This window comes from Rattus norvegicus, chromosome 9 (genome assembly GCF_021556685.1).
Source record: "Rattus norvegicus strain SHRSP/BbbUtx chromosome 9, alternate assembly SHRSP_T2T, whole genome shotgun sequence".
NCBI lineage: Eukaryota > Metazoa > Chordata > Mammalia > Rodentia > Muridae > Rattus > Rattus norvegicus.
In genome coordinates this window covers 69,121,041-69,148,617 of record NC_141542.1, presented here as the reverse complement: position 1 = coordinate 69,148,617, position 27,577 = coordinate 69,121,041, and the positions used below count along the sequence as shown (strand labels likewise).

At 37.8% G+C, this 27,577-nt stretch overlaps 1 long non-coding RNA gene across 5 annotated transcripts in view; it reads right to left on the bottom strand.

Moving 5' to 3' along the window:
- LOC120094847 (uncharacterized) overlaps positions 1 to 27,291 on the bottom strand; it is a 56,331-nt gene extending 29,040 nt beyond the window's left edge. Inside the window, exons 1-3 of one of the 5 annotated variants that reach the window (XR_015629963.1) lie at positions 27,218 to 27,291; positions 26,843 to 27,024; positions 6,177 to 6,251 (exon numbers count right to left, since the gene is read on the bottom strand). This is a non-coding gene — a long non-coding RNA (uncharacterized LOC120094847). Of the gene's footprint in view, positions 1 to 6,176; positions 6,252 to 26,842; positions 27,195 to 27,217 lie in introns of those variants that run through there. The other 4 variants (XR_015629965.1, XR_015629964.1, XR_015629966.1 and 1 more) reach the window with 4 other exon arrangements.
- Positions 27,292 to 27,577: the final 286 nt, after the last annotated feature.

Below are 27,577 nucleotides of genomic sequence, written 5' to 3'. Positions count from 1 at the left end.
CAGTTCTTTCTCTGATTCCTTCAACGGGGGTCCTATTCTCAGTTCAGTGGTTTGCTGCTGGCATTCGCCTCTGTATTTGCTGTATTCTGGCTGTGTCTCTCAGGAGCGATCTACATCCGGCTCCTGTCAGTCTGCACTTCTTTGCTGCATCCATCTTGTCTAATTGGGTGGCCGTATATGTATGGGCCACATGTGGGGAAGGCTCTGAATGGGTGTTCCATCAGTCTCTGTTTTAATCTTTGCCTCTCCCTTCCCTGCCAAGGGTATTCTTTTTCCTCATTTAAAGAAGGAGTGAAGCATTCACATTTTGATCATCCGTCTTGAGTTTCATTTGTTCTAGGGATCTAGGGTAATTCAAGCATTTGGGCTAATAGCCACTCAGGATGATATTTTCCAGTTCCAACCATTTGCCTACGAATTTCATAAAGCCGTTGTTTTTGATAGCTGAGTAATATTCCATTGTATAGATGTACCAAATTTTCTGTATCCATTCCTCTGTTGAAGGGCATCTGGGTTCTTTCCAGTTTCTGGCTATTATAAATAAGGCTGCGATGAACATAGTGGAGCACGTGTCTCTTTTATATGTTGAGGCATCTTTTGGGTATATGCCCAAGAGAGGTATAGCTGGATCCTCAGGCAGTTCAATGTCCAACTTTCTGAGGAACCTCCAGACTGATTTCCAGAATGGTTTTACCAGTCTGCAATCCCACCAACAATGGAGGAGTGTTCCTCTTTCTCCACATCCTCGCCAGCATCTGCTGTCACCTGAGTTTTTGATCTTAGCCATTCTCACTGGTGTGAGGTGAAATCTCAGGGTTGTTTTGATTTGCATTTCCCTTATGACTAAAGATGTTGAACATTTCTTTAGGTGTTTCTCAGCCATTCGGCATTCCTCAGCTGTGAATTCTTTGTTTAGCTCTGAACCCAATTTTTAATAGGGTTATTTGTTTCCCTGCGGTCTAACTTCTTGAGTTCTTTGTATATTTTGGATATAAGGCCCCTATCTGTTGTAGGATTGGTAAAGATCTTTTCCCAATCTGTTGGTTGCCGTTTTGTCCTAACCACGGTGTCCTTTGCCTTACAGAAGCTTTGCAGTTTTATGAGATCCCATTTGTCAATTCTTGATCTTAGAGCATAAGCCATTGTTGTTTTGTTCAGGAAATTTTTTCCAGTGCCCATGTGTTCCAGATGCTTCCCTAGTTTTTCTTCTATTAATTTGAGTGTGTCTGGTTTGATGTGGAGGTCCTTGATCCACTTGGACTTAAGCTTTGTACAGGGTGATAAGGATGGATCAATCTGCATTCTTCTACATGTTGACCTCCAGTTGAACCAGCACCATTTGCTGAAAATGCTATCTTTTTTCCATTGGATGGTTTTGGCTCCTTTGTCAAAAATCAAGTTACCATAAGTGTGTGGGTTCATTTCTGGGTCTTCAATTCTATTCCACTGGTCTATCTGTCTGTCTCTGTACCAATACCATGCAGTTTTTATCACTATTGCTCTGTAATACTGCTTGAGTTGAGGGATAGTGATTCCCCCTGAAGTCATTTTATTGTTGAGGATAGCTTTAGCTATCCTGGGTTTTTTGTTATTCCAGATGAATTTTCAAATTGTTCTGTCTAACTCTTTGAAGAATTGGATTGGTATTTTGATGGGGATTGCATTGAATCTGTAGATTGCTTTTGGTAAAATGGCCATTTTTACTATATTAATCCTGCCAATCCATGAGCATAAGAGATCTTTCCATCTTCTGAGGTCTTCTTCAATTTCTTTCCTCAGTGTCTTGAATTTCTTATTGTATTGATCTTTTACTTGCTTGGTTAAAGTCACACCGAGGTACTTTATATTATTTGGGTCTATTATGAAGGGTGTCGTTTCCCTAATTTCTTTCTCGGCTTGTTTCTCTTTTGTATAGAGGAAGGCAACTGATTTATTTGAGTTAATTTTATACCCAGCCACATTGCTGAAGTTGTTTATCAGCTTTAGTAGTTCTCTGGTGGAACTTTTGGGATCACTTAAATATACTATCATGTCATCTGCAAATAGTGATATTTTGACCTCTTCTTTTCCGATCTGTATCCCCTTGATCTCCTTTTGTTGTCTGATTGCTCTGGCTAGAACTTCAAGAACTATATTGAATAAGTAGGGAGAGAGTGGGCAGCCTTGTCTAGTCCCTGATTTTGGTGGGATTGCTTCAAGTTTCTCTCCATTCATTTTAATGTTAGCAACTGGTTTGCTGTATATGGCTTTTACTATGTTCAGGTATGGGCCTTGAATTCCTATTCTTTCCAGGACTTTTATCATGAAGGGGTGTTGAATTTTGTCAAATGCTTTCTCAGCATCTAATGAAATGATCATGTGATTCTGTTCTTTCAGTTTGTTTATATAATGGATCACGTTGATGGTTTTCCGTATATTAAACCATCCCTGCATGCCTGGGATGAAGCTTACTTGATCATGGTGGATGATTGTTTTGATGTGCTCTTGAATTCGGTTTGCCAGAATTTTATTGAGTATTTTTGCGTCGATATTCATAAGGGAAATTGGTCTGAAGTTCTCTTTCTTTGTTGGGTCTTTGTGTGGTTTAGGTATAAGAGTAATTGTGGCTTCGTAGAAGGAATTCGGTAGGGCTCCATCTGTTTCAATTTTATGGAATAGTTTGGATAATATTGGTATGAGGTCTTCTATGAAGGTTTGATAGAATTCTGCACTAAACCCGTCTGGACCTGGGCTGTTTTTGCTTGGGAGACCTTTAATGACTGCTTCTATTTCCTTAGGAGGTATGGGGTTGTTTAACTGGTTTATCTGTTCCTGATTTAACTTCGATACCTGGTATCTGTCTAGGAAATTGTCCATTTCCTGAAGATTTTCAAGTTTTGTTGAATATAGGTTTTTATAGTAAGATCTGATGATTTTTTGAATTTCCTCTGAATCTGTAGTTATGTCTCCCTTTTCATTTCTGATTTTGTTAATTTTGACGCACTCTCTGTGTCCTCTCGTTAGTCTGGCTAAGGGTTTATCTATCTTGTTGATTTTCTCAAAGAACCAACTTTTGGTTCTGTTGATTCTTTCTATGGTCCTTTTTGTTTCTACTTGGTTGATTTCAGCTCTGAGTTTGATTATTTCCTGCCTTCTCCTCCTCCTGGGTGTATTTGCTTCTTTTTGTTCTAGAGCTTTTAGGTGTGCTGTCAAGCTGCTGACATATGCTCTTTCCTGTTTCTTTCTGCAGGCACTCAGCGCTATGAGTTTTCCTCTTAGCACAGCTTTCATTGTGTCCCATAAGTTTGGGTTGTACCTTCATTTTCATTCTAAAAAGTTTTTAATGTCTTTCTTTATTTCTTCCTTGACCAGGTTATCATTGAGTAGAGCATTGTTCAATTTCCACGTATATGTGGGCATTCTTCCTTTATTGTTATTGAAGACCAGTTTTAGGCCGTGGTGGTCCGATAGCACGTATGGGATTATTTCTATCTTTCTGTACCTGTTGAGGCCCGTTTTTTGACCAATTATATGGTCAATTTTGGAGAAAGTACCATGAGGAGCTGAGAAGAAGGTATATCCTTTTGCTTTAGGATAAAATGTTCTATAAATATCTGTTAAGTCCATTTGGCTCATGACTTCTCTTAGTCTGTCAACATCACTGTTTATTTTCTGTTTCCATGATCTGTCCATTGATGAGAGTGGGGTGTTGAAATCTCCCACTATTATTGTGTGAGGTGCAATGTGTGTTTTGAGCTTTAGTAAGGTTTCTTTTACGTATGTAGGTGCCCTTGTATTTGGGGCGTAGATATTTAGGATTGAGAGTTCATCTTGGTGGATTTTTCATTTGATGAATATGAAGTGTTCTTCCTTATCTTTTTTGATGAATTTTAGTTGAAAATTGATTTTATTTGATATTAGAATGGGCTACTCCAGCTTGCTTCTTCTGACCATTTGCTTGGAAAGTTGTTTTCCAGCCTTTCACTCTGAGGTAGTGTCTGTCTTTGTGTCTGAGGTGTATTTCCTGTAGGCAGCAGAATGCAGGGTCCTCGTTGCATATCCAGTTTGTTAATCTATGTCTTTTTATTGGGGAGTTGAGGCCATTGATGTTGAGAGATATTAAGGAATAGTGATTATTGCTTCCCGTTATATTCATATTTGGATGTGAGATTATGTTTGTGTGCTTTCATTCTCTTTGTTTTGTTGCCAAGACGATTAGTTTCTTGCTTCTTCTAGGGTATAGCTTGCCTCCTTATGTTGGGCTTTACCATGTATTATCCTTTGTAGTGCTGGATTTATAGAAAGATATTGTGTAAATTTGGTTTTGTCATGGAATATCTTGGTTTCTCCGTCTATGTTAATTGAGAGTTTTGCAGGATACAGTAACCTGGGCTGGCATTTGTGTTCTCTTAGGGTCTGTATGACATCAGTCCAGGATCTTCTGGCCTTCATAGTTTCTGGCGAGAAGTCTGGTGTGATTCTGATAGATCTGCCTTTATATGTTACTTGACCTTTTTCCCTTACTGCTTTTAATATTCTTTCTTTATTTTGTGCGTTTGGTGTTTTGACTATTATGTGACAGGAGGTGTTTCTTTTCTGGTCCAATCTATTTGGAGTTCTGTAGGCTTCTTGTATGCCAATGGCTATCTCTTTTTTTTAGGTTAGGGAAGTTTTCTTCTATGATTTTGTTGAAGATATTTACTGGTCCTTTGAGCTGGGAGTCTTCACTGTCTTCTATACCTATTATCCTTAGGTTTGATCTTCTCATTGAGTCCTGGATTTCCTGTATGTTTTGGACCAGTAGCTTTTTCTGCTTTACATTATCTTTGACAGTTGAGTCAATGATTTCTATGGAATCTTCTGCTCCTGAGATTCTCTCTTCCATCTCTTGTATTCTGTTGGTGAAGCTTGTATCTACAGCTCCTTGTCACTTCTTTTGGTTCTCTATATCCAGGGTTGTTTCCATGTGTTCTTTCTTGATTGCTTCTATTTCCATTTTTAATTGCTTCAACTGTTTGATTGTGTTTTCCTGGAATTCTTTCAGGGATTTTTGTGTCTCCTCTCTATGGGCTTCTACTTGTTTATTTATGTTTTCCTGGAATTCTTTCAGGGATTTTTGCGATTCCTTTCTGTAGGCTTCTATTTGTTTATTAATGTTTTCCTGTGTTTTTCTAAGGGAGTTCTTCACGTCTTTCTTTAAGTCCTCCAGCATCATGATCAAATAATATTTTGAAACTAGATCTTGCTTTTCTGGTGTGTTTGGATATTCCATGTTTGTTTTGGTGGGAGAATTGGGCTCCGATGATGCCATGTAGTCTTGGTTTCTGTTGCTTAGGTTCCTGCGCTTGCCTCTCGCCATCAGATTATCTCTAGTGTTACTTTGTTCTGCTATTTCTGACAGTGGCTAGACTGTCCTATAAGCCTGTGTGTCAGGAGTGCTGTAGACCTGTTTTCCTCTCTTTCAGTCAGTTATGGGGACAGAGTGTTCTGCTTTCGGGCGTGTAGTTTTTCCTCTCTACAGGTCTTCAGCTGTTCCTGTGTGCTTGTGTCTTGAGTTCACCAGGCAGTTCACTTGCAGCAGAAAAGTTGGTCTTACCTGTGGTCCTGAGGCTCAAGTTCGCTCGTGGGGTGCTGCCCTCGGGCTCTCTGTGGCGGCAGCAACCAGGAAGATCTGTGCTGCCCTTTCCGGGAGCTTCAGTGCACCAGGGTTCCAGATCGTCTTTGGCTTTTTCCTCTGGCGTCCGAGATGTGTGTGCAGAGAGCAGTCTCTTCTGGTTTCCCAGGCTTGTCTGCCTCTCTGAAGGTTTAGCTCTCCCTCCTACGGGATTTGGGTGCAGAGAACTGTTTATCCGGTCTGTTTCCTTCAGGTTCTGGCGGTGTCTCAGGCAGGAGTCCTGCCGCTCCTGGGCCCTCCCCCACGGGAGCCCAGAGGCCTTATACAGTTTCCTCTTGGGCCAGGGATGTGGCAGGGGTGGGCAGTGTTGGTGGTCTCTTCTGCTCTGCATCCTCAGGAGTGCCCACCTGACCAGGCGGTGAGGTCTCTCTTGGTGTCTGGGAGCAGAGAGCTGCTGCGGGCAGGGATCCGCCGGTGTGGGACTCCCAGTAAACACAGGAAGTGCCCGGTCCTAGAGGATTTCTGCCTCCGTGTGTCCTGAGCTCACCAGGCAGCTTTCTTGCAGCAGAAAAGTTGGTCTTACCTGTGGTCCCGAGGCTCAAGTTCGCTCTCGGGGTGCTGCCCTCGGGCTCTCTGTGGCGGCAGCAACCAGGAAGATCTGCCGAGAAAATTGTTTTAATTTTACTTCCCTCATGGGTATCAATATAAAGGTATATGCCTTTCTCCCATTACGGAAAAAATATAGTTCTAAGTAACACAACTTTCCCATTGTTTACTCATCGCCAAAATAAAAATATACTTTTAATGATATGGTCGGCTTGACTGGAGATTATTTGACTAAGGTTCAGGGAACATCATAGAAGAGCAGAAGAGTCAGAAGCACAAGGATACCTGCTTCTAAAAAATATCTTCTTGACCATACAGAAAATGTCATGGGCCCATGAAATCTCAGCAATATGACCTTTTTTTTTTTTTTTTTTTTTTTTTTTTTTTTTTTTTTAGAAGCAAGACCTGCATAATGACAAAGCAGTTGACATGACAATGTAATAGGGTACATTCCACAGGGTCTTAGTCCTAAGAGAAACTTAAACGAAATCAGTGGCTATTGAGATATCAAAAAAATCAGTCTTCCCCAAAGACTAGACCTCTGAGAAAAAATCCAATTCCAAAGGCTCAGCCATGACACTTGTACATTACAAAAATGCAGATGAGCTCTGTGTCTGGGTGTGTGAGTATATGCAATAAAAATAATTGTAGAAGACAGCATCATGAATTTAAGAATGGGTGCATGGACCTAGTTAGAGGTGGGAGAAGGAAGGAAGAAATGGTGATATAAATATAGTACTTACATAAAATTATTTCTATGTTTATCTCTGAGATTACAACTTAATTACATTTTTGCCTCTATCTTCTCCCTTCAAATCCTCTCATATAACCACGCCAACTCTCCTTCAATTTCATGTCCTCTCTTTTCATCAATTGTTACTGCATACACACACACACACACACACACACACACACACACACACATTTGTAAATAATACCTGCTGAGTTCATATAATGCAACTCATAGACATAGTTTCAAAATTCACCATTTGGCACTGGATAGCCCATTGGTGTGCCCTTCCTTCCAGAAGACCACCTCTACTACTCATCACTTTACTCCTTTACCTGTCATACCTTGTTAGGGGTTAAGATGTCATGACATGGGTATTAATTTCTGAGCTTACTGAATATAATTATAAACTGAAGTTGTGTTCTGATGTACCTTATACCTTATACCACTTTAAAAAAATTTTACTAAAACTGGCAAGACAAAGAACATATGGGATTAATGAAGTGCTTCCTCTGTTCTGCTTTGTATTACCATTCTCCACTAGCATTAGATTCCTGAAAGCCATATTTTGCAGGATAACCATTTTATCTGTTTTACTAGAAGACAGCAACATACAACTAACAGTTGTCAGTTATCTTCCGACACCCCAGAAGATTGTTAATATTGTTTTAATAATTATGAATCATAGAGGGCAACTATTAAAATAATTGAGAGTAGGAGAGAGTATAAATGAAGAAAACAGCACCCATGGTGCTCTCTGTGAAACAATAAATTATATCCTGTGTCCAGCCCACTGGCAATCACTAAGTCCAAACTCTCAATGAGCAATCGAAATCTAGTTTGAGATCTTTGTAAGACATAGACTAAGGTCTTGGAAGCTAATCACTAGTTATAATATATTGAATTATTAAATATAAATTTCTAAAACTTAAATTGTTGCCACTGCTAGGATTTATTCAGAAGCCAGGAATAAAATACAAAGACAGAATGACTAGGAAGGTAGCTCTGTCAGTAAAATGTTTGCCTTATAAGCCTGAGGAATGGAGTTTTATTCTCAACACGTATGCAAAGAACCAGCAAGTCTTTTACATCATATCCTCATAGGAAAGATTTGGTTATTTAAAAATTTTTGATAACATAACTGTTTGAAGTAAAATGTTGTTTTTTCTCCAAAGTTTATATATGCTTAGGCAACACAGGCTTTGGGAAGGATACACATTTTTCATATTTCTGGGTATTATTCTGAGTTAAAGAGTTTTCAGGATATTTTGTTTAACTAACTTTTTCTCCCTCCCCCCTTAATGGTGGAGGTCTAGAGAATAAAACCAGGTTCTCCTTCCTTTTAGGAACAAAGAAGGTCTTCTAAGAAGTCAATTAATTTGATCAAAGAATATAGATGACAAAACATGTTTACCTTCCATTTTTCTTTTCATATATATTTGTCTATTTTTGCTTTTGCAAGATGTTTTAATTAACCATCTCTGAAGTGTAGTAACAAATCTGATTTAACTTCTTTGTATGAAAATGGAGAAGAGGATGAAAACATGATTCTTATTCTAAAAATGTCAAGAGATATTTCTATTGTTTTAATTGCTTATAATTGTTCTTCACATTTTGTTTGTGAAGCTTTATTATTATTAATATAACTTTAACAGCACACATGGCAGTATTATACTAAAATACTGATGAAAGCTATTCATTTGCTGATGGCAAAAATTAGATATTAAGAAAAATTTGAGGAGTGCCCTTGATTTTGTGTATCTTCTCATTTAAACTCATATTGATTTCTCACAGGAGTAGTTAATAAAAGGATGGTTAGTGTCCCTTAGTCTTCTCTCATGTCATTGTTTATGTAATCACTCAGGTAGATGAAGTTCTAACATTTAAATATTTAAATCATTTTTCTATTTTTATTGTTTTGGAAAAATAGTTTTTTTTTCAGAAAAATATTCTGATTATGGATTCATCTCCCAAACTGCTCCAAGATCCTCTCTTTCTCCCCTCATATCTCGATCCACACCCCTGTTGTCACTCAATAAAAAAACCAAACAGACATCTAAGGAATAATTATGAAATAAGATAAATAAAAAAGCAAAGCAAATCAGAATAAGACAAACACATACAAAACAGAACAAAAGGATTCCCCCACAAAAGCCCAAGAAACATATATAGATATGGAGTCTTACACGTTCATACGTAGAAATACAATAAAAACACAAAAATACAGGCTATAATCTGTATGTAACAGAAGTGTAAGGTTAAAAAAATGCCCTGGGCAAACATTATGAGACAAAGGACTTCTAAAGAGGTCATTGAGTTTGGTTTGTGTTCACTATTTATTCCTGGGCATGAGTCCTGCCCTTAAGTGTGATTTGCATCCTCAGTGAGAATATGCTGGAGAGAAATAATTATTTTGTGAGTGGTTATCAACTGGAGATAACTTCAGAGTTAGAGTTGGGAGTGTGTGTTCATATCTCTCAGCACTGAGACCTCATCTGTCACAGACCTGAGTGGGCCCTATGCATGCTGCTGCCACAGTCTCTGTGAGTCCTGCTGTGTTTAAAAGACCGCATTTCCTTGGTGTTCTTCATCCCCTATGAATCTTACAGTATTTTCTCACCCTCATCTACAGGGTTACCTAAGTGATGAGAGGAAGGATTTGATGGAGACATTCCATTTAGTTTTGAGTGCTCCAAAGTTACTCACATTCTCCACAGTGTTCAGCTGTGTGTCTGTATTTGTTCCCATCTGTTGCAGGAGAGAAGTCTGATGATGGCTGAGCAAGGCACTGATGAGTATTGTAGAGTATCATTAGGAATAATTCTGTTGCTAATTGCCTTTAGCAGAACAGCAGCATTTGTTTTCCCCTAGGTCCTTGGCTTATTTGGTCTCAAGTTTTTGGCCACCCAAGCAGTATTGGGTATGAGTTCCATCTCATGAAGTGGGCCTCAGTCAAATCAGATCATGGTTAGGTAGACACACCATCTCTGTGGCACTATTACACTAGTACGTCTTGCAGATGGCGGCCATCATTGTAGATTGAAGAGTCTGCAGTTGGGTCAGTATTTATCTTTAATGGCTGAAAGCATACAGTGTACTGTCCATTACCAGGAACATTAGTCCATAGAGGAAAAGACTCTACGTAAGCACTAGTCAAGTTCTCTTTGTCAATGAGTTGCACAGATGTTATCTTCAACAATAAGGTCTTACACATTTTTGGAGAAGAACTAACACCATTGGCTTTGTTTGTTTGGGTGAGGAAGGATCATGAAACCACTTTGGCAACAACTCCTTTAGATGTAATTGTAGGAAGCTTCATTTGGAGATGAGAGATGTCCAGGTGGAGATCTACCGCCCCTCTTTTTTTTTTTTATTAACTTGAGTATTTCTTATTTACATACTGCCCCTCTTATTAGGTGATTTCATTTAGATTAACTTAAGATAGGCATCTATTTTAGAAAGTTTCTACTGATTTATGTTTCAACAAAACCTCTTAAATGGCCTTTAGTTTCATTCATGTGCTCCACTCTTTCCCACTCTGATTTGATCTTCCCATACCTGTAGCCCTCACACCCATCCATTCTTAACTGTCTATTCAACCCTTCCTAGGGATATCCATCCCTCTCCACAAAGTCATCTCTTACTCTATATTAATCTCTGGCTTTGTGGATTATATCTTGCTTATCTGTGAAATATATGCATTATATAATACATATATATTGTATATAATACATATATATTATATATGATACATATATATTAGCTGCCTATCAAATATATAATTGTCAGAAATCTTTTCTCATTCTGTAGCATTCCACTTTGTATTAATGATGGTATTCTTTGCCTTACAGAAGCTTTTCAGTTTAATGAAATTCCATTTATTAGTAGGTAATATTTGTACCTACACTATTAGTATTTTGTTCATGTACCAATGTAATGGAGACTGTTGTCCAATTTCTCTTTTATCTGGTTCAGTATCTCTAGTTTTTTGTTTAGGCCTTTGATCCATTTGGAGTTTGTGTGGGGTGATGGATAGGTATTAATCTATTTACATATTTCTACATGAAGTCATCCAGTTTGACAAGCACCATTTGTTGATGATGCTGTATTTTTCCAGCGTGTTTGTCTGATTTCTTTATTAAAATTTATTGTCCATAGGTGAGTAGACTTATGTCCAGGTTTCAGTTGGATTCCACTATTAAATATGTCTGTTCTTGTGTCAATACCTCACTGTTTTTAATTATTATTTCTCCGTAGTATAATTTACTAGCAGGGACAGTGATACCTCCTGCTGTTTTTTTATTTTTTAAATATTTATTTATTTATTCATTTTATATATGTGAGTACACTGTCTCTTGTCTTCAGACACACCAGAATAGGGCTTCAAATCCCATTAATGATGGTTGTGAGCCACCATGTGGTTGCTGGGAATTGAACTCAGGACCTCTGGAAGAGCAGTCAGTACTTTTAATTGCTGAGCTATCTCTCCAGCCCCTCTTTTTATTATTTAAGCATGTTTTATCTACCCAGGTGTGTGTGTGTCTATGTGTGTGTGTGTGTGTGTGTGTGTGTGTGTGTCCTTATATGAAATGGAAAATTGTTTTCTCAAATTCTGTGATTAATTGTGTTGGAATTTTGATAGGGATTTCATTGATTTGTATATTGCTTTTGGTAGTATGGCCATTTTTCCTATATTAATTCAAATAATCCATGTGTATGGGAAAACTTTCCACGGGAAAACTTTTCATCTTCTGATATATTCTTGAATTCAATGTCTTTTAATTTCTATCATGCAAGAGGTTTATTTGTTTGATTTGAGTTACCCCCAAGATATTTTATAATAAGCAAGACTATTTTAAAATGTGTTGTTGCTCTTATTTTTAATTTAGTCATTTGACTGTACTATAGGAAGGCTATCAATATTGTTTGTTGACTTTTTTTCTGGTACAATGCTGAACATTTATCAGCTGTAGATATTTCCAAGTAGAAATGTTAGAGTCACATATGTATACAATCACATCCTCTTTAAATAAGGTATGTTGACTTTTTCCCTCTCTATTTCTATACACTTTATCTCCTTTTGTTGTCTTATTGCTCCAGCTAAGACTTCAAATACTATATGGATTAAGTATGGAGCAAGAGCACAACCTTGCCTTTTTTTCTGATTTTAGGGTTAATGTTTTGAGTTTCTCTCCATAACGTTAGATATGTTCTTGCTATAAATTGCCTTTATTATACAATTCACCTATATGCCTAATCTCTCCTAGACTTTTATATGTAGTGCATTGGAGTTTTTCAAAATCCTGTTGTGCTTTTCTTGAGATGATCATGTGTTTTTCTATTTCAGTCTTTTTATATGATAGGTTATATTTATTGTTTTTATTTATTTTTACATCTATGTTCACAAGGGAAATTGATCTGTAATTCTCTTTCTTATGGGGGTCTTTATGTGGTTGAACTATCAGTGTAGTTCTGTCCTTACAAAAAGTATTTGAGAAGATTCCTTCTGTTTATATTTTATTGAATGCTTTGTGAAGTATTGATGTTAACTATTTGTTGAAAGTCTGGTAGAATTCTGTGTTAAAACAGCTAGCACTGGAATTTTATTTTGATAGGGAGATTTTTAATTACTGCTTCTGTTTCACTGGGAGTCATAAGTGTAATGTGTTTCTAGGCATTAGGAGCTGACACTAAGGAGTGGAGTTGTCTAGAACAGAGCTTGAGATGTCTTCAAGAGGGAAGAAAGCTAGGTATGCCACCAGGATATTTAATAACCCCTAGGAATGTGAATAGAGAGAAAGGAGCAGCTACAGCAAGTTCTTTCATACATAATTGGGGATAATACTCATGGATTGGTATTGGAAGGAGAAGATTAAAGGTTACTTGACCTTCTACTGGAGAAAACTGATTTTTCCTTTGCAAACAGTTGTCAGTTGCAAATATATTTGAATCTCTGCAAGTCTTGTTTATGCTGCCATAGTGTTTGTGAGTTTATATATGCATCAGTTTTATTGTATTTAGGAGACACTGCTCCAAGTCATCTGTCCCTCACTCCTAGCTCTTATGATCTTTCTGCCTTCTTCTCTATGGAGATAACTGATCCTTAAGAGTTTTGATAAAGACATCCCATTTGGTATGGAGAATTCCTAGTTGATCATTCCCTGTACATTGGCATGTTGCGGGTTTTTGTGTAATTCTTAACCTACTGCAAGAAGAATCTTTTCTAATGAGGGTTAAGTGAAATACTGATCAATAAATATTGCAAAATGCCATCATTTTCTTGCTATATTCCTTTATCAGTAAAATAGTAATAAGATTCCCTTAGGTCAATCATGTGCCTAATTTTAAGATCTTGGTCACTTTTGCAGTGTCACATGATGTAGACCTTAAATTCAACTGTAGTGATTAGTTACTACCATTGCATCTGTGTCACTATTGTACTGGAAAATCTACTATTATATCTTAGGAAGGTCATTATCATAGGTTATAGTGCTTGCAGCTGGATGATATTGATAAGGATCTTCCAATATCATGAATGCTTGTCAAGGTCTTAAAGTTAGGCACCTGATTGGCCTGAAGGAAATACTATTACTGTTTTAGTGATAAAGGAGTATAGCAAGAAAAATGATGGTATATTCCAATATCTATTGATCAGCATTTCACTCAACCCTCATCTGTTATTGTAGTTAGGCATTAGTTTAACTTCTTTGTATTTGGTGACATAAGTAAGTGTTGCCTTTGTCATTGAGCCCAACCTTAGGATGTGAAAAGCAATCAGTAGCCTTGAAAATAGCCTATGATCTTTGACAGAAACTTTCCATGAGACCCCTTGTCCAATGATTCAACAAGCTTATTCTTTACACTGGAGGTTTTAGTGGATGGCATGACATATCTGTAGTTGAGTTATTGTATCTCTCATTAGCTAATAAGAGAAATATTAAGAAATGAAGTTTTCCTTTCATACTTTGAGCTCTACATTTTTTCTAGAAAATTTATAGTTAAACGTGACTCTGTATACTATGAGTCCATGTTCTTTGATATGTTTAGAGGATTTGCATTTAAAGTGATTGACTTACCCTGTATTTATAATTCTAAGTTATGTAGATGAATGAGAATAGTTTTGCCATGTGAAGCTTTCCTTTATTTGGGTAGAAATGACTCTGCTGATTACTGCAGGTTTTCTGTAACAGCCTATGATTTTGTGTGTGTGTGTGTGTGTGTGTGTGTGTGTGTGTGTGTGTTTGTGACTATACTGCTATACTGCTGTCTTGGGGTTTTCCTCAAGTGTCTCTGCATCTTTAACCCCAAAGTTGTGTTACTATCCTGGTGCTCTCCTGATATGCTGTTAGTGTATGGAGATGAGGGTGGACTCTGGTCTTTAAGGTTAATTTAAAATGAGTTCAAATTGTACATTTTCTATTTTTTAGTTTGCTTAGTCTGTGGGAAAAAAACACCCTCAATAGGTTAGTTTCTAATCAAATTGTTTCCCTGAGGCTAGTTGTGCTAGAGAGAAGAGACAGCCCTGGATACTGTTTTTAATGATCATATTTCCTTCCCATACACCAGAGAGTGAAAGTATTCTTCTCTATTATTGCTGTAGAAAGCACATTAAATTTTCTGATGTGAAAAGTAAGAACATTATGCGTTCCCCATACTCTGGATCTTTTCAGAATTTTATTCCACTTTTCCCTGAATCCACAGTAATACATTATTTTGTGTTTTGGATGTGGGTTTTTTCCAATACCAACTCTTCCATAATTTTCATTAGCTTCTGCTCCAGATAAAAGCTGGGTCTCTGCCTACATTTCTCTGTCTAGTTTTGGCTAGTTTGCTCCATGACATTAATTTTCTGTAGCTGAAGGATAGCTTGCTCAGATTGTTTTCCTTGTTAGAACAATGGGTAATGTTAGCTAAGATTTTTTTTCCCTTTGTACCAGAACTGAGAAGTCTTCAACCATCTATATGTTCACTAAATGATTTTCTCCCAATGTCTTTTATAATCTATAAAATTTATTTCTACTCCTAATAACTTTCATGGACCAATTCATAACATTAAATTAAGCTTGGTTTTGTATGAGTCTGAAATATAAACAAATTTAATAATTAATAATGATACCTTTGTTTTCCTCAGTATTCATATATACAGAGAAGCAAGCTTTATAGAAGACGGAGCTGCACTGATTTGGGGTTTGTACAGTAACTACTCAACACGAGGAATAAAATCAGTGCAGCACAATTTAAAATCTCTTATTCTTCCTACCTCATTACAAGGTCTGATCCTTCAAAGTGTCATATGATGTCATGGATTTATAGATTCATTACTATCTAATTAAGTCATCCTTTTGATGTCCGTTTCAATATCTAAGCCATGAAAGTTTTTTTCTGAATTTTTAATTTATTTTTTATTGGTTATCTTATTTATTTACATATTTTCCTTCCACAAACTCCCTATCCCATCTCACCTGCCCTTTGAGGGAATTCCCCCGTCCACTCACCAACTCCTGCCTCAACACCCTAGCACTCCCCTACAATGGGGCATGGAGTCTTCACAGGACCAAAGGCCATCCCTTGCATTGATTCTAGATAAAGCCATCCTTAGCTACATATGAAGCTAGTGCCATTCGTCATTCCATATGCACTCTTTGGTTGGTGGTTTAGTCCCTGGGAGCTCTGTGGGGTCTGGGTAGTTGCTGTTGTCATTCTTCTTAAAGGGTTTCAAACCCCTTCAGTTCCTTCAGTGTTTCCACTAATTCATCTATTGGGGTCCCTGGTCTCAGTCCAATGGTTGACTGTGAGCATTGGAATTTGTATTGGTCAGGCTCTGATAACCTCTGAGAAAGCTCTATCGGGATTCTGTCAGCAAGTACTTTTGGCATCAGCAATAGTGTCAGGGTTTGATGTCTACATATGGGATAGGTCCCCAGCTGGGGCAGTCTCTAGATGGAAATTCCTTCAGTCTCTGCTCCATTCTTTGTCCCTGTATTTCCTTTAGAATGGAGCAATTCTGGGTTAAAATTTTTGAGATGGGTGGGTGGCCCCATCACTCAATCATTGCTATGACTAACTTTTGGATATAGTCTCTTCAGGTTCTTCCTCTCCTTTGTTGGATATTTCAGATAATGTCATGCACATTGGGTCCTGAAAAACTCTTGCTTTCCTGGCATATTGGACTATCTGGAGGCTACCATCAGTTCTCCATACATCATTGATATAATCATCTGTTCAGTTTCCTGACCCTCTGTAGATCTCCCCTGTCTCCTCCCACACATGATCCTGCCTCTCTTTTTCCCCTCCCCCTCTTTTCATCTTCCCAAGCCTACCTCTTGAAATTGTTTTGACCCCCCTACTAAGTAGGACTGAAACAGCGACACTTTGGTCTTCCCTTTTCTTGAACTTCATATGGTCTGTGAATTTTATCATAGGTATTCAGAGCTTTTTGCTTAATATCTATTTATCAGTGAGTACATACCATGTGTGTTCTTTTGTGACTGGGTTACCTCAGTCAGAATGACATTTTCTAGTTCCATCCATTTGTCTGCAAATTTCATGAAGCCACTGTTTTTAATATCTGAGTACTACTCTATTGTCTAAATGTAGGACATTTTCTGTGTCCAGTCTTCTGTTGGGGAACATCTGGGCTGTTTCTATGGTCTGGCTATTATAAACAAGACTGATATTAGCATATCATGTTCAGGAGCATCTGTCCTTGATATATGTTGGTACATCATTTGGGTATATGACCAAGAGTAGAAAAGCTAGGCCCTCAGATAGAACTATGTCCAATAATCTGAGGAACTGCCAGATTGATTTCTATAGTGGTTCTTCATTTTTAAATTTTAGTTTCCTTGGATATTTTATGTATTTACATTTCAAATGCTATCCCCTTTTCCTCCTCTCCCATACTGCCTCCCCCTTCTTCTATGACAATGCTCCTACTCCCACCCACCCACTCCTACCTCAATGCCCTGGCATTCCCCTACATTGGGGAAATGAGCCTTCACAGGACAAAGGGCTTTTCCTCCTATCGATGCTGGACAATGCCATCCTCTGCTACGTATGTCACTGAAGTCATGGGACCATCCATGCAAACACCTTCAGCTCCTTGAGTATTTTATCTAACTCCTCCATTGGGATCCCCTTGTTCAGTCAAAGGTTAGCAGCAAACATCCTTCTCTGTATCATTAGCGACCTGGCAGAGCTTCTCAGGGGACACCCATATCTGGCTAGTGTCAGCAAGCATTTCTTGGCATCAGCAGTAGTGACTAGGTTTGGTGACTGCGTACTCAGGTAGGCAGTCTCTGGAAGACCTTTTCTTCAGTCCCTGCTCCACTCTTTGTCCTTGTATTTCCTCCCATGAATATTTTGTTCTCCTTTCTATGAAGGAATGAAGCATCCACATTTTGGTCTTCTGTCATTTTGGGCTTCGTATGATCTGTGAATTATTTCTTAGGTATTCCAAGCTTTTAAGCTAATACCCACTTAATACATACCATGTGTGTTCTTTTGTGACTGGGTTACCTCACTCACAATGATATTTTCTAGTTCCATACATTTGCTTAAGAATTTCACGTAGTCATTGTTTTTAATAGCTGAGTAATATTCCATGTGTAAATGTACCACATTTTCTGTATCATTCCTCAGTTAAAGGACATCTGGGTTCTTTCCAGCTTCTGGCTATTATAAATAAGGCTGCTATGAACATAGAGGAGCAGGTGTTATATGTTGGAGAATCTTTGGGTATATGTCCAGGAGTGGTGTAGCTGGGTTCTCAAGTAGTACTATGTCCAATTTTCTGAGGAACCTCCAGACTGATTTCCAGAATGGTTGTACCAGTCTGCAATTCCACCAACAATGGAGGAGTGTTTCTCTTTCTCCACATCCTTGCCAAAATCTTCTGTCACCTGTGGTATTGATCTTAGCCATTCTGACTTGTATGATGTGGAATCTCAGGGTTGTTTTGATTTGTATTTCCCTGATGACAAAGGATGTTGAACATTTCTTTAGGTGCTTCTCAACCATTCAATATTCCTCAGCTGATAATTCTTTATTAGCTCTGTAGCCCATATTTTATATAGGGTTGTTTGATTCTTTGGAGTTTAACTTCTTGAGTTCTTTGTATATATTGGATATTAGCCCTCCATCTGTAGTAGGATTGGTAATGATCTTTTCCCAGTCTTCTGGTTACCATTTTGTCCTATTGACTGTGTCTTTTGCCTTACAGAAGCTTTGCAAATTTATGAGGTCCCAATTTGCCTATTGTTGATCTTAAAGCATAAAGTATATGTGTTCTGTTCAGGAAATTTTCCCCAGTGCTCATGTGTTTCAGGCTCTTCCCCACTTTTTTTCCCATTAGTTTCAGAATATCTGGTTTTATGTGGAGGTTTTTGATCCACTTGGATTTGAGCTTTCTACAAGGAGGTAAGAATGGATCAATCTGCATTTCTCTACATACTGTCTACCAGTTGAATCAGCACCATTTGTTGAAAATGTGATCTTTTTTCCACTTTTTAACTCCTTTGTCAAAGATCAAGTGACCATAGGTGTGTGGGTTCGTTTCTGGATCTTCAATTTTATTTTATTAATCTACCTGCCTGTCTCTGTGCCAATACCATACAGTTTTTATCACTGTTGCTCTGTTACACAGCTTGGGGTTAGGATACCCCATGAAGTTCTTTTACTGTTGAGGCTAGCGTTTGCTTTCCTGTGTTTTTTACTATTCCAAATGAATTTGCAAATTTCTCTTTCAAGCTCTTTGAAGAATTGATTTGGAATCTTGATGGGTATTGCACTGAGTCTGTAGATTGCTTTCAGCAAGATGGTCACTTTTACTATAATAATCCTGCCAATCAGTGAACATGAGAGATCTTTTCATCTTCTGAGACCTTCTTCAATTTTTTTCTTCAGAGAACTGAAGTTCTTGTCATACAGATATTTCACTTTCTTGCTTAGGGTCACACCAAGGTGTTTTATGATATTTGTGACTATTATGAAGGGTGTCATTTCCCTAATTTATTTCTCAGCCTGTTTATCCTTTGAGTAGAGGAAGGCTACTGATTTGTGTGAGTTAATTTTATATCCAGCCACTTTTCAGTAGTTCTTTATCAGATTTAGGGTTTCTACAGTGGAATTTTGGGGGTATTTTTAGTATCATATCATTTACAAATAGTGATATTTTGACTTCTCCCTTTCCAATTTATATCCATTTGGCCTCCTTTTGTTATCAAATTGATTTGGATAGGACTTTGAGTACTATAATGAATAGTTCTGGAAAGAGTGGGCAGCATTTTCTAGTCCCTGATTTTAGTGGGATTGTTTCAAGTTTCTCTCCATTTGGTTTGATGTTGGCTACTAGTTTGCTGTAAATTGCTTTTATTATATTTAAGTATGGGCCTTGAATTCCTAATTTTTTCAAGACTTTCACCATGAAGGGGTGAAAAAATTTCTTGAAATGCTTTCTGAGCATCTAATGAGATGAACATGTACTTTTCTTCTTTCTTCTTTCTTTTTCTTTTCTTTTTTTTTTCCGGAGCTGGGGACAGAACCCAGGGCCTTGCGCTTGCTAGGCAAGCGCTCTACCACTGAGCTAAATCCCCAACCCCTTTCTTTTTCTTTTTTTGAGTTTTTTTATACAGTGGACTATGTTAATGGATTTCCTTTTATTAAACCATCTGGACATTGCTGAGATGAAGTCTACTTGATTATGACAGATGATACTTTTGAGGTGTTCTTGAATTTGGTTTGTGACACTTTTATTGAGTATTTTTACATCAATATTCATAAGGGAAATTGGTCTGAAATTCTCTTTCTTTGTAGGGTCTTTGTGTGGTTTAGGAAGAAGCTTAATTGAGGGTGCATATAACACATTGGGTAGTGTTCCTTCTGTTTCTATTTTGTGGAATAGTTTACAAGAATATTGTTGTTAGGTCTCCTTTGAATGTCTCATAGAATTCTCCACTAAACCCATCTAGTCTTGGGCTATTTTTGGTTGGGAGACTTTTAATGACTGCTTCTATTTCTTTAGGGGTTATGGGACTATTTAGATGGCTTATATGATCCTGATTTAACTTTAGTACCAGGTATCTGTCTAGAAAGTGATCCATTTCCTCCAGATTTTACAGTTTTGTTGAGTTAAGCCTTTTGTAGTAGGATCTGGTAACTTTTTGAATTTCCCCAGTTTCTCTTTTTATGTCTCCATTTTCATTTCTGATTTTGTTAATTTTGAAACTTTCAATGTCCCCTCTGGTTAATCTGGCTAAGTGTTTATCTATTTTGTTGACTTTTTTCAAAGAACATGCTCTATGTTTTGTTGATTCTTTGTATAGTTCTTTTTGTTTCGACCTGGTTGATTTCACCCCTCAGCTTGATTATTTCCTGACTTTTGTTCCTCTTGGGTGTGTATTTGTTTCTTTTTGTTCTTGAGCTTTCAGGGTTTCTGTCAACCTGTTAGTGTATGTTCTCTCCAGTTTCTTCTGGGGGCACTCAGAGCTATGAGTTTTCCTCTTATCATTGCTTTCATTGTGTCCCATAAGTTTGGTTATATTTTACCTTCATTTTCATTAAATTCTAAAAGTTTCTTTTTTTTCTTTATTTCTTCCTTGAGAAAATTATCATTGAGTAGAGCATTGTTCAGCTTCCATGTATATGAGGGCTTTCTGTTGTTTTTATTGTTATTGAAGACCAGCCTTAGTCTGTGGTGATCTGATAGCATACATGGGATTATTTGTATCACCTTGTATCTGTTATGGCCAGTTTTGTGACCAATTTTATGTCAATTTTGAAGATGGTGCATGTGGTGCTGAGAAAAATGTATATTCTTTTGTTTTAGGATGAATTTTTGTATAGATATCTGTTAAATCCATTGGGTTCATAACTTCTGTTAGTTTCACTGTATCTCTGTTTAATTCGTGTTTCATTGGTCTGTCCATCAGAGAGAGTGATGTGTTGAAGTTTCCCATTATTGTTGTGTGAGGTGCAATGTGTGCTGTGAACCGTAGTGAAGTTTTTTTAATGAATGTGAGTGCCCTTGCATTTGGAGCATAGATGTCCCAAATTGAGAGTTCTTCTTTGTAGATTTTTCCTTTGTTGAGCATTGTGTTCTTCTTTATCTTTTTTAAAATAACTTTCGCTTAAAAGTCGATTTTATTCAGTATTAGAATGGATTCTCTGGCTCGTTTCTTAGCATCATTTGCTTGGAAAATTTTTCCAGCCTTTTACTCTGAGGTAATGTCTGTCTTTGTCACTGTGGTACATTTCCTGTATGCAGCAAAATGCTTGGTCCTGTGTATGTATCCAGTCAGTTAAGCTATGTTTATTGGAGAGTTGAGTCTATTGATATTAAGAAATATTAAGGAAAAGTGATTGTTGCTTTTCGTTTTTTTGTTGTTAGACGTGAAATTATGCTTGCGTAGCTATATTTTTGGGGGGGGTTGTTGAAAGGAGATTACTTTTTTGCTTTCTCTTGTGTGTTGTTCCTCTCTTTGTGTTGGAGGTTTCTATCTATTACCCTCTGTGTGGCTGGATTTGTGGAAAGATATTGTGTAAATTTTTTTCATGTGATACCTTGGTTTGTCCATCTATGTTAGTTGAGAGTGTTGGAGGGTATAGTAGCCCTGGGCTGGCATTTGTGTTCTCGTAGGGTCTGTGTGACATCTGCTCAGGGTCTTATTTTAGAGTCTTTAGTGAGAAATCTCGTGTAATTCTGATAGGTCTGCCTTTTTATTTTACTTCATCATTTTTCCTTACTGCTTTTAATATTCTGTCTTTGTTTTGTGCATTTAGTGTTTTTATTATTATGTGATAGGAGGAGTTTCTTTTCTGTTCCAGTGTATTTGGAGTTCTATAGGCTTCTTGTATGTTTATAGTTATCTCTTTCTTAAGGTTAGTGAAATTTTCTTCTATAATTTTTTTTATTAACTTGAGTATTTCTTATATACATTTCCAGAGTTATTCCCTTTCCCGGATTCCGGGCAAACATCCCCCTCCCCCTCCCCTTCCTTATGGGTGTTCCCCTCCCCATCCTCCCCCCATTGCTGCCCTCTCCCCAACAATCTAGTTCACTGGGGGTTCAGTCTTAGCAGGACCTAGGGCTTCCCCTTCCACTGGTGCTCTTACTAGGATATTCATTGCTACCTATGAGGTCAGAGTCCAGGGTCAGTCCATGTATAGTCTTTGGGTAGTGGCTTAGTCCCTGGAAGCTCTGGTTGCTTGGCATTGTTGTACATATGGGGTCTCGAGCCCCTTCAAGCTCTTCCAGTTCTTTCTCTGATTCCTTCAACGGGGGTCCTATTCTCAGTTCAGTGGTTTGCTGCTGGCATTCACCACTGTGTTTGCTGTATTCTGGCTGTGTCTCTCAGGAGCGATCTATAATTTTGTTGAAGATATTTACTGGCACTTTAAGTTGGGAATCTTCCCTCTCTTCTGTACCAATCATCTTTAGGTTTAATCTTCTCATTGTGTCCTGGATTTCTTTAATATTTAAGGTTAGGATCGTTTGCATTTTTCATTTTTTTTGACTGCTGTGTCAATGTTTTCTATAGTATTTGCACATGAGATTCTCTCTTCTATCTCTTGTATTCTGTTGGTGATGCTTGCATCTATGACTCCTGATCTCTTCCCCAGATTTTCTGTCTCCAGTATTTTGTCTTCCTTTGAGTCCTTTATTGATTTTATTTGCATATTTAGATTGTGGATGGTTTTGTTCAATTCTTTCACTTGTCTTGTTGTGCTTTCCTGTAATTCTTTAAAGATGTTTGTGTTTCTTTAACGGCTTCTATCTATTTACCTATGTTCTCTGGTATTTCTTTAAGGGAGTTATTTATGTCCTTCCTAAAGTCCTCTATCTTCATCATGATATGTGATTTTAACACTGAATCTTGCTCTTCTGATGTGATGGTGTATCCAGGACTTGCTGTACTGGGAAAACTGGGTTTTGATGATGCCACATATCTGGTTATATCTAGTGCTACCTACCCTCACTGTCTCTCACTGGAGCCTGTCCCTCTTGTGATGCTGATTGTGTCAGAATACCTTCGAGTCCAGTTGTTTCTGTTATACTGTGATTCTGGTATCCTGTGATCCTGAGATTCTGTGTGTGTCTTAACTCCTAGGAGTCAAACTTTCTTTGTGTTTTACAGGACTGGATGGGGAGTCAGAGGCCTGCGTTTGCTCCTGGCAAAGGTGCAAGCTAGAAGGAACCTGTGCTCTGGCTTGGCAGATGGTGTTTCCCTGGTTCCTGTGGGGATCCCCATTACTCTGGGTGTTGGGAAATATGTTGTGACCTCAACTGTGATTTTGAATGTGTCAGAGCTCCAGTGCTCCTGGATGTGTCCAATCTTTTGGGAATTGAGCTTCCACTGTAAGCCTGTGGTCCTATGATTCTGGGCATTTTGGAGCACCTGGGAGTCTGGTTTTCTCTGGATGTTGTAAGAGTGGATGCAGAGGTTGCAGCCCAAGTCTGCTCAGGGTGCAGATTTAGACCAGAAGGAACCTATGCCCTTGACTTCCTGTATGCTGGGCCATCCAGTTACTCCAGGTGTTGGGGTAGATATTGTGGCCTCTCCTGTGATCCTTAGTATGTTAGAGCACGTGGGAGTCAGGCTCCCTCTGGTGTTATAGGACTGGATACAGAACCAGTACCCCAGGTCTGCTCTGAGTGCAGGTTCAAACTGGAAGGAACCCTTGTCACTGGCTGGGCAAGGGTTCCAGTGTCCCTGGATCCCAGGGGTCTCAGTTATTCTGGTTGTTGGGGCGGAAGTTGTGGCCTCCTCACCCGTGATTCTGGACATGTTAGAGGTTCAACTACTTGAGTTCTTTGTATATATAGTATATTGTCCTCTCTTGGATGTGGGGTTGTTAATGATCTTCTCCAAATCTGTAGGTTGCCATTTTGTCCTGTTGACAGTTTTGTCCTAGTTTTGTTGATTCTTTGTATAGTTCTTTGTTTCTACTTGATTGATTCCAGTCCTGAGTTGGATTATTTCCTGCCATCTACTCCTCTTGGGAGTATTTTCTTCCTTTTGTTCTAAAACTACCAGATGTGTTGGTAGTGTATGCTCTCTCCAGGTTTTTTGTTTGTTTGGTTGGTTGGTTGTTTTTTTTTTTTTTTTTTTGGAGGCATTCAGGAGTGTTGTGGTATCCAGGGGCTTGCTGTGATAGGTTCTGAGAATGTCAAGCAGCCTTGGCTTCTGTAGCTTATTTTTTTTCATCTTTATTTAATTGAGTACTTCTTATTTACATTTCAAATGTTATTCCCTTTCCTGGTTTCCAGGCCAACATCTCCCTAACTCCCCCTCTCCTTCAATATATGTGTTCCCCTCCCCATCCTCCCCCATTACCACCCTCCCCCCAAGAATCCCGTTCACTGGCGGTCCAGCCTTGGCAGGGTCAAGGGCTATCCCTTCCACTGGTGCCCTTACTAGGCTATTCATTGTTACCTATGCCGCTGGAGCCTAGGGTCAGTCCATGTATAGTCTTTGGGTAGTGGCTTAGTCCCTGGAAGCTCTGGTTGGTTGGCATTGTTGTTCATATGGGGTCTCAAGCCCCTTCAGCTCTCTCAGTCCTTTCTCTGATTCCTTCTTAAGCTTGCCCCTAGCCACCTGGTTATCTGTTGTTATCTGGTCTTGCTGTCTCTGACTGGAGCCTGTCCCTCTTGTGAGTCTATGAGCCTGTGAGCCTGTGATCTTAGGTGTGTCAGCAGTCCTGGGCATCAAGCTCTCTCTGGACTGGATTGGGGTGCAAAGAGTTGTGGCACAGGGTTAGCCCTGAGTGCAGATGAAAACCGGAAGAATCAGTCATGCAACTTTTCATCCTGTCAAATATTTAACCTTCTCTACTTTCAGGAGGTACATATTTCTGGAGAAAATAGGAATACAAAGACAACGATATATAAGATGCTTATTGTTTGCTTTTATCTTCTCATAACTAATAAGTTTATAATGGTTTCATGACAACCTAATGCTTAGAAAGCATTTATTTCCAAGTCTGAAGGGTGTGAATGACATCTCTTTTAATTTTCTCTGGAAGGTGCTAATATCAATATGATATAAATGTCTCATCCTAGATAGTATTTCCAGTCTTTTCTTTGGAAGTAGGAAAAGAAAATCAATTACTATAAAACAAGTCCAAATCTCTAATTTAGAAAAAACGTTTTTCCCATTGTCAAAATACAGGCTTTATAACTTCAGAAATACCTACCTAAGCAAATCTTCACATAGCAAACTTTTACAAAGCTACATAATAAATATATACTAATATAAACAGTAAATATAGTAAAAGGAGCTCTGCTTTCTTATCATCCTTCCATTCCTCTTTTTCACTGCTTCACATAGCTCATAAATCCCACATTCTGCACTAATTCTTCTTTAAACACACCAGAGTAAAACATATCCTATGTAGCTGTCAAATTATAATGATTTCTCACTCCCTACTGTATCCCATCATCCTCTCTCTTAACAACTATAAAGTGCAAATGTGATCATGTTCGTTTATTTACTTATTATGCATTCATTTTAACTCATTTTGAGTATGTCAGTGATACTCATTTCATAATCATCTGTTTCTGAGGTAGTGTTTCTGAGCTACATTACAAATAATGAAATAAATCCCAGGGCGGCCAGACATAGCTCATGGATCATGTTGATTATGGAAAAGGTATGACCAGAGTTCAGCAAAGGCTGGAGTATGAAGATGCTTCTAAATCAGGTTTGTAAATAGTAAGGCCAGTTGAACATTTGAGTCCTCTAAGCTTTCTAGCCAGACATCTAATCTTAGAAGGAGGAACACTAACACTGAAATGGCTGAAGCTGAAAACTGAAAAAGGTGGAGTGGGTGGAAAAAACAGCATCCTATAACTGGACTCTTGAAGTTGCTGCAGTTTTTCACTGTATATAACTGTGCAGCTCAGAGGAAGTCTAGGAGCAAAGATGTGGGTTATACACATCAACAACATGGTGGCTAACGGTACCACATGTCCAATACCATTACACATCTGGAGCTCGGTTTGAACAGAAAAAAATAAACCTGAAGACAATGCCAAAATTGATAAGCTGCAAGTTAGAAATTAGAAATATGAGAGCCAAAAGAGAAACAATCCTTTCAAACCAACAGTAAGATATTCTCTCAATATATTTAGACTTGTAATTATGTGATATATCTAAATATCAACAAAAATGACTTTATTAAATATAAATTTGTCCTAATAGAATATCCAAGTGAGCTTTTACATAAGGACCACTAAATATTACATTAAAAATCAAAAGCTAATAAGAATTATGAAATCAGTATAATACTTAGATGCAATATAATTATGTGTGATAGAATATATTATTTATGTGTATAAATGTGTATGAAAAAGTGGAGAAAGATGGAGGGGAGAAACTCCAATTTAAAACATCTATAACTGTGCTTTAATTAAATCCCATATTATTGAAGACCATTTGCTTTATTTTGCATGTATTTAAATATAGGTTAATCTTATCCCTTCCCTAATAAGATCTTAAATAACCTCCAATGTCAACATTATTGAGATAAATAACTTGGATATTATACAATATTTTGGATCAGTTACTTTTAAAATAAACAAAAATAAAGGATAAGAATACAAGAAATATAAAAAGAGCAAGTCAGAAAATATGAAAGTTAAATTTTATGCATATGTGTAGAATTATGCATATATCATATTTACATTCACATAGAAATAGAAATATATATTATATAATGATATATGTGACACATACCATATATACATTAACATATAATAATGGTTAGCATAAAGTTATAGTTGAAGTAAAATGTTAAAAATTACCTATCTTTTCAAATATATACATCTGAGCAGTACACACAGTCTGAGATTATGAAGAGATGATTCACACATGTAAAGAATATATTGCCAAATAAAATATGTAAACAAAACTTACAATTTAAACTTCATTCAGGCAATTTTTTAAAAATATTCACTTCTTGAACAGATATCTGCCTTCATCCAGTGAGAAAGGGTAACCTTTAACTCCCTAGTAAGTTTCTGTTTTCTAGCCACAGATGTCTCTGGGTCATGGCTGAGGAAGATTCAGTCCTCTGAAAATGTCATGTCTCTGGTGATCTGAAAAATAAAGAAGCATAATTGGTTCTTCTCATTGATGCCAGCAGAAGAACATCTATAATCAGTGTTTGCCATTGTGATCAATAAATGAGTGACTCTCTGTTAGCAGGTGTGCTATACAGAACCAACTGGTTCAGAGTCTCAGCTCTATGATGTTTTGTTGGTTGTGTTGAAGTCTTGATTCAGCATTTACTTGAGAGTGTTGGTAATGTCTCCCTTGATTCCAACCTGGTGTTCTACCTTCCAAAAGACCATCACTTGTCCTTTGTAGAATGTTTAGAATCCTCTGAGTGTGGCTACGGAACAGAGAGTTGAGAGCTTTCATTCTCTCCCTTTATAGCACAGGGCAAGTCCTGACTGGGCCAATGTTCTCTGTGGTTATTTAACGCAAGAGTCTACAAAGGAATTGAATTATAACTCACATGGAAAAATAAATATTTTTCTTAGAATACACATACACACCACACATGCACATGTGCAGGCACACACACACACACACACACACACACACACACACACACACACACACCAGCAAGACAAAAATGCAGCATAC